This window comes from Rhipicephalus microplus, chromosome 1, assembly GCF_043290135.1.
Source record: "Rhipicephalus microplus isolate Deutch F79 chromosome 1, USDA_Rmic, whole genome shotgun sequence".
Classification (NCBI taxonomy): domain Eukaryota; kingdom Metazoa; phylum Arthropoda; class Arachnida; order Ixodida; family Ixodidae; genus Rhipicephalus; species Rhipicephalus microplus.
The window spans coordinates 179,812,399-179,819,888 of NC_134700.1; the positions used below are offsets into that span (position 1 = coordinate 179,812,399).

Genomic DNA, 7,490 nt, shown 5'->3' on the forward strand with positions numbered 1-7,490 from the left:
AGCAATGCATGGAAGCTGCGCAATAGAGTTAAATAAAGTGACAGTACCTCGTTAAATCAGACCTTGGTCGGGAAAATGCGTATATACATAAAAACTTCGCACGACTATCCAAGAAATGTATCAATATTTGACTACACCTTCCAAAATTATGTGATAATATTGAGTAAAGTGGACAGCACACAATTCACTCTGCTTACTACTTGCCTGAATCCCTTCAAACAACACCGGAATATACCGCAAAATTTGTATCTGGACTGATTTGTATTCAATAAATCAAAGTACGTGAGCTTTAGCGAATCTAACACCATCGTTCTGTTGGTTGACACGATGGCAAAGGAAGTTCGTTGCCTTTCTTTGAGGTGTTCTCTTTTTCCGGATGTGCGAGCCCTGTTTGGTTTTATGCAAGGCGCGTGTTAGCTATTGGTGACGAGTATTGCCCGGCGTACTTGCCTTGCAACAAGTACAAGAAGCCAAACAGAAAAGAACTGTGAAGTCAATCTTGCAATATATAGTCTCGCCTGTAGAATGGCCAGAACAGAGCACGTAATTGCTGTTCTTTCTGCATTACATCCAGCACCTCAGCCTTCCTTGACAGCGTATATTTCATCCACAGCAACACACGCATTTCTTAGAAAGTAGTCAGGCAGGTGCCGGTATACTCCAGTTTTTTTTATCATTATCTTGCTATTTTTCTTCACTTTTTTTCGCATTTCGTCAAAGTAAGGTAACAGGGAATGTACCAGTATCATCAATCCTGATGCGTAGTTCGTGAAAAGAACAAGAAATACAGAGAAATAATATACTGATTGATATGTAGGGCTTAACGTCCCAAAGCCACCTTATGATTATAAGAGACGCCGTAGTGGAGGGCTCCGGAAATTTCGACCACCTGGGGCTCTTTAACGTGCACCTAAATCGAAGCAAATGAGCCCACAGTATTTCCGCCTCCATCGGAAATGCAGCCGCCGCAGCCGGGATTCGAACCCGCGCCCTGCGGGTCAGCAGCCGAGTACTTTAGCCACTAGACCACCGTGGCGGGGCGCGATAGAATATATATGCCAACACGAGAGCCACAGTGAGAGAGATCACAATTTTCTATAAGTATTCCCGAAGACATTAGCCTCTTTTATCGCGTGGCTATTATAATTGTCTGCCGCACTGCAAAATTTGGGTGATGACTAATCTTTGGAGCTGTGGCGAATTTTAGGCACACTGCAGCACAGCGGTTGCGCGATGCGCAACACAAAAGTGCTGTTCATGCTTTTGAGGATCACTTGCAGAATAAACATTTTATAGATGACTTGGCCATTTATTATACATCTGGGTCGCAATATTTGTGTGTATATGCGATCACTTTATAAATCATAGTGTAATTTATGTTTACCACGTCATTCAATGTTCTCCTGGAATGAAAGTGAAAATACATTTTTCATCCTGCAGTATACACTCTGCGTCCATACACGAAGGCAAAACCCTCCGTTTCCTGCACTGGACTTACCAGTGGGGCACTGGCATTGCCCAAATTCCCGGAGAAAACAGGCTTGCACCGGCGGTAATATGCCATTGACAATATGGTGACAACGGTAATTGTGACATTGTGCGTGTTAACAATCCCTCATTGTCTCCTTATTTCTCTTTAAAACTTCCCATATATTTCGCCAGTATACGGTAGCATACAAGGTTTTATGGGTTGATTAGCATGCCTGCCTTTCCTATTTCTCTTTCCTTTCCTTCCTCGTACGCGGTCGCTTTTTTTCATTTCGTACAAACTGTCTTCTAAAGGTGCTTCCTCTGGTGCTTGCTCGTACGGCATACTGAAGAGTAACGGTGCGCTATACTGCTGCACATAGACTGACGACACAAAAAGCACGTAACAAACAAGACCCTTGCGTGCTAATAGCTTTTATTCAATCGTTTATCCTAGTCACATATATATACATAGAAAGTTAGGCGGCCTGTGAAATTACGCAATAAAGGGTGATATACGAAAACGTGATGCAACAGCTCCTTTGAGTAAAGTTCCATTTCGATGAGTTGCTTCAAGTCTTTAAGGAGCGTACTCAGTGCAGCTGTTGCGTCACGTTTTCTTGTAGATACATCACCCTTTCTTGTGTCGTTGCACACGTACCCTTTTGTTTCTATGTATGTATAATTGACAAAAAAACGATTGATTAAAAGTCATTAGTCTGCAAGGATATCGCCCGTTTACTGCTCCTTGCGCCATCAGTCTTTGTGCAGGTATGCAGCGCACTGTTACGCTTCAGTAACCTGTCATTTACTTTTTCTATTACCCCTATTTATGACCTTGTGCTGGCTTGACAGACGGTATATAATTACAGAAATAGGATAAGTTCAATGTAACGTTTTTTATGTACACACCCACTAACGAGAGTGACCAAGTTTTTGTCCTCACACAACTACCGAACTCACAGGAATGCGAACGCCATATTTGTGACATCCCGCACAGTCACACGCAGAACAGATGCCATGTCGATCCGCTCGCTGCAAAAGAGCCACTCTGCGAATTTTACTTCGAACGGAGTCTACCTGTTTTCTTAAGCGCAAAACTAGATTACTATGACGATAACATTTGCAGGTAGAAAAAGAGTGCTCTAAACGACACCAGACACGAAAATTTTCGAACAGTCGCTGCGTATCAGAATCCAGGGGTCTCACTTGACGCATGTAGCTTTGCACGCTAATTTGCAAACAAAAGAACCAGAAGCTACGCAGCACTGCACATAAAAAATACACCTTTTCATCGAGAAGCAGATACGCGGAAATATGGCAAGAATTGTTTTTCAAACGCATGTCGGTTTGTGAAAGATCCGGACGGGTCTCTACACTAACCAGAATCTTTCCAGACCCAGAAAAGCGGCGTAAAAAGCTCCTGTTTTTATTTTTCTTTATTCACCACTTGAATCTCCTAAACTTTCCTCTTAAGTTTTCGCTGCTTCGGCCTTTGATTGACTGCGACAGTGACGGTTTCACGAAGGCGTAGTTTCACGTTTTGTCAAACTGTCTCTTCTGAAGCGTCGAAGAAGAGCTTTAAAAGCTTCTCTGGAATGCGTGGAATTTCCAGTCGGGTTCCGCAACGGCTATCATCTGAATGTAGGTCTCCCATCTCGTGCACTCATCCGTGATGTAGATGATGACAGCCTATTTTTTCTTAGTACTGAAGCCAGAGTTTAGGGCAGTGTAAAAGAAACAATATGATAAGTAGGAATCGAAGCGAACAGACTGACACAGACGCTTTTCTTTCGTTTTGATGCAGCGCGATAGGTTGCGAAAAAATTAGGAAGTTTTAGAATAACGCACCGCGAGCCCTTGCGGTGCGGTCGCTGCCACTGCGCATGCGTCGTAACGCGAGCCGCCGTTCGTGGCCGGCCCGCAGAAAATCCAAAATAGCGGGTGGCGTGTGCATGCAGCCCGCGAACGCTGGTGTTGAGACTATATAAGAAGCTTTAAAACACTATTTTCAAGCGCTGCGGGCACTGCGGGTGCCATATGAGCTTAAGAATACGTGTTTGCTCTGCTGCAAACCAGAAAGCACGATCGCAGCGACACCGTAGTCTCAAAACCAGCGCTTGCGGGCCACATGCGGGCCGCGATCACCGCACGCAATTTCGGATTTCCTGCGTGCTGTCCCCGATCGCGAATGCCGACTCGCGTTACGACGCATGCGTAGTGGCAGCGACCACACGGAAAGGGCTTGCGGTGCGCTATTCTAAAATTCCCTTATGTGTAGTTTCCGTGCATCTGTGTTTGTGGGGCAGCTAAAGTCCCTAGATTAGTCCCTAGGAGGGGCAAACGTTATTCGAAAACTCATACAGTGTCGCCTATGCCCGCAACGCCCGCAGCGCCTGCAAACATCTTTCTAAAGCTCCCTATTAACAAGCACTACGCGACAAAAGGGTTAAGCGTATTTCACGCAGAAAAGAATTCAAAAGGAACAACGCTCACGCAAGATTTTACACAGCTATGATTAGTAACGTAAAAATATGCGGATTGAAGAATTGAGCATGTTGCCTATCTTCGTAGGGAGCAGTAGTATACCATTGTTTGCAGCAAATGGGCCGTGTGAAGAATTTTTATGGGAGCACATTTATACTTATGATGAGTGGCGTCACTGCGATTGTAAAGACATACGGGCGAAAATGTGGGCATAACATATCCGTGAATTTAGGTACCTGGGTAATGCAATAGTTGATATATGTTTTCAGGGCGTGCACTTCGCGATAACTCTCTACGAATAAGTAAATAAACATGTTTCCGCGTTTATAATTAACGTCTATATTTTTTATATTTTATTATTATTATTGTATAAAATTTATGTCTGCCGTGGAAAGTTCATAGCTATGGTATTCTGCTACTGAGCTCGAAGCCACAAGTTCGATTACAGGCAGAGGCGGCCGTATTTCGCTTTGGGCGAAATGGTATAAAGCCCGTGTACCGTGCGATATAAGTGCAGGTTAAAGAATACCAGATGGCCGAAATTTTCGGAGCCCTCCTTCCGAAACGGCGTCTCCAAAAACTATTATTAATAATCTTGAGGTGCACGAATCGAAAAGGTTTTTTTTTAGAGGTTGAAACTAAACCGATTGCCTTTCATATATAAGTGTGGCGAGATTAAAGCTTGCGTTAACAGCGATCCACCGTGGTTGTTATGCGGTTCCGGTGCTTTGTTGCCGACACTGAAGTCTCGCGTTCGGTTAGATCCTGGCTTCGATGGTCGCGTTTCGCTTGAATAGAAAAGCAAGAAGCTCGTTTACTGTGTGAACTCAGCGCGTGTTAAAGAATAAGCAGACGGTCGGCATTGTGTGCATATTTCACTAAGGCGTGCCTCATAATTATATACTGGTTTTGGGACTAAACCCCCCCCCCCCCGCCCCCAAATTTGGAAGTTTTAGAATAGCATACGCAGAGTTAGAAGTCGCCTGGAATTTCCACTCCTGAACGGGACTCGCAAGAGAATAGCGTACTACGCATGCGCAGTGGCGACAAACGCTACCGCAAAGACTTGATTGCGCTGTTATAAACTCCCTATTATTAGAGTTTTAGGACAGCATACGCAAAGCTTTGCGTCAGCTTTTAGCGTCGCTGCGAATGCGCCGTACGCTAACGTCTTGCGGGTGCACGTTAAGTGACGGAAATAGCGGCTGACCGTAACGAACGCTGATTTTGCATGCGCTATTTCAGATCTGCGTACTATTATTGAGTGCATAACTAAATGGTACGATGTTAGCAAAATGCAACAGTAACTAAAAAAGCTTACACATTTAAATTCTGTTGTCTCTCCATCTTCTGCTTCATTTCATCGGCGCGGTAGACAAGCCTGTCCTGAGTGGCCAATAAAGCAGCGTGATCGAACGTCGGCGAGAATCAAACAGGTGTCAGCATCTGCTGCGAGTCAATATCTGGTTTCACATGAACAACGTTACAGTCTAAAGATGAAGAAAACGTAATATTCGAAAAAAATTGGATCGTAATATGAAGCCATTATTACAAAAAATAGAATAATCTAGACAAAGGCACTTAAGGGCCTGCAGTATGATCACAATAAAATTTCTTTTTTTTTGCACTCGCAGATAATGTGTTAAATAACAGGAAATAACCATTGATCAGTGACTCAGCGTGCATCGGTAACAAAAATGAGTTGGCATTTGTTTCATATTCGCTAGAACACACAATGACTTCATATAACTTTGCACACAGACACACGCGCACCGAACTTATGAACGTCTCTTTTTTTTTTTCAATGATGCGAATCATCTCATGAGTACGAACTGCCGAAGTAGTTCTCACCTGTTCGGAAGTCAAACGCGTCACGGTCGACGTAAAATCAAACGCACGCTTCAGAGGCTCCCACTGTCACCGCACTCACATCAACAGGCGGGCACTTTGTACAGTAGTGGTGACGAGGAAAAAAATGCGACACAATATTCCATTCGGTGACGACGCCTTCAACGCGGCTTGACCGCCGAGCCCGAGGCGTTATCCGTCGAGAGAAGGTAAACTTGGCGCTCCAGCTGCTGCGAGGGCGCAAACAAAACAGCCCGCTCCGGTATCCAACAGAAGCATCGAATAAACGGGCCAGGCGCAGGGCGAACCGAGCGAAAGCGACGATCAAATCACGTGGCTCTCCCGACCGTTGCCCCAGGTGTCCGCAAGATGGCGAGCTCGGCGCGAACGACGCGCCACTTCACCGGGTGCGGTTTCTTTTTTATCCTCTACGTTTACGTTCCGAGAGGGTTGCGGGCGTCGGGCCCTCCTGCAGGTCGTCGATACCTGTGGCCGCGCGCTCGTGCACCGGAATCTAAGCGATGTGGAGGATTCGAGCCCAGGGGGCGCTATTCGAAACCACTCCCGCTAAGAAAACGGCTCTCGCGTCTTACGCGATTCGCAGCACAAAATTTCAGACGTCGTTGGTGTTCGCAGCTTAACGTTGTAAGAGTCGCTGGCAGCACTGCTGTCGCATGTATGCCAACAACGCAAGGTGGCAGCAATTGTTGTGCGATGTAAAGGCGCCCCAATTAGCAACCTTTGTTTAGCGCGCGCGTAATATAAAGTGAAAAAAAAAATGGCATGCACCAACAACAAATATAAAGTGCGCTCCTTCGGGGATCAAACGCAACAGTATAAAAGTGTGCACTTCGCTGAGGAAATCCGAACATGATGCACGCACTGAGGCGTGCAGCTCCTACTTGCAGTTTTTTATGCATTCTTATTGGCTGTTGTATCACTTTGTTCGCGACGGCGAAATGACGAATTCGGTACATGCAAATTGAGGCATTTAAATTACTTGGTTCCTAAGGCCTAACTTCTTGAACAGCAAGTAGTACTGAGTTTATGCAATGCCCTTATTTGGCAAATAGACTGAGGATAAAAAGAACCAAAAAGTACTGCAGTTTTTATTTGTTCCTCCTTCGACGTGTTTCTTGAATCTTCTTTCTTCATAAGTTCTTTTCTGTATGTTTCTGTCTTTCTCCATCTCATTATTTTATTTCTCGCTCGTTTCATTACAGTGAAAGCTGTTATGAGATCACAACAAGGCTCACGTGTGGTGCCATAGTTGTCTGCCGCCGCCGCCACCAGTGTCCGTACCCACTATCGCACAAAATAAAAAAATAATCTCAGTAAATAAAAACACCACGGACACAATGGGACTGAAACCCGGCTTCCCTACGTGCCTGCCCACTATTCATTTAGTGGGAGTAAAAAAGTCACAGCTTTGCCTCAAAGGCGAAGCAATAAATGTGTCAGCAACAAACTGGAAGGTGTCCACAGGTCACGCGCAGAATGGCAAGCAGATCGAAATGTGCCCCACATTTCTCACGCACAAATGACGCATGAAACTTAATCGCATATACAGATGAACGCGAATAAAAGCGCCTCAGTTGTTACTTCGCTGTGTCTAAACAGCGCGCCCTTTCGCAAACGGAGACTTTGTAACGATTGCAGTGACCTTTGTGCGCCCGGTAACTACAACA

General features: G+C 45.1%; 1 long non-coding RNA gene across 1 annotated transcript in view; it reads right to left on the reverse strand.

The window, feature by feature from the left end:
- LOC142803249 (uncharacterized) overlaps positions 1–6,098 on the reverse strand; it is a 107,781-nt gene extending 101,683 nt beyond the window's left edge. The window contains exon 1 of the long non-coding RNA XR_012894026.1: positions 5,806–6,098. This is a non-coding gene — a long non-coding RNA (uncharacterized LOC142803249). The remainder of the gene's footprint in view (positions 1–5,805) is intronic.
- Between the last annotated feature and the right edge of the window lie 1,392 nt (positions 6,099–7,490).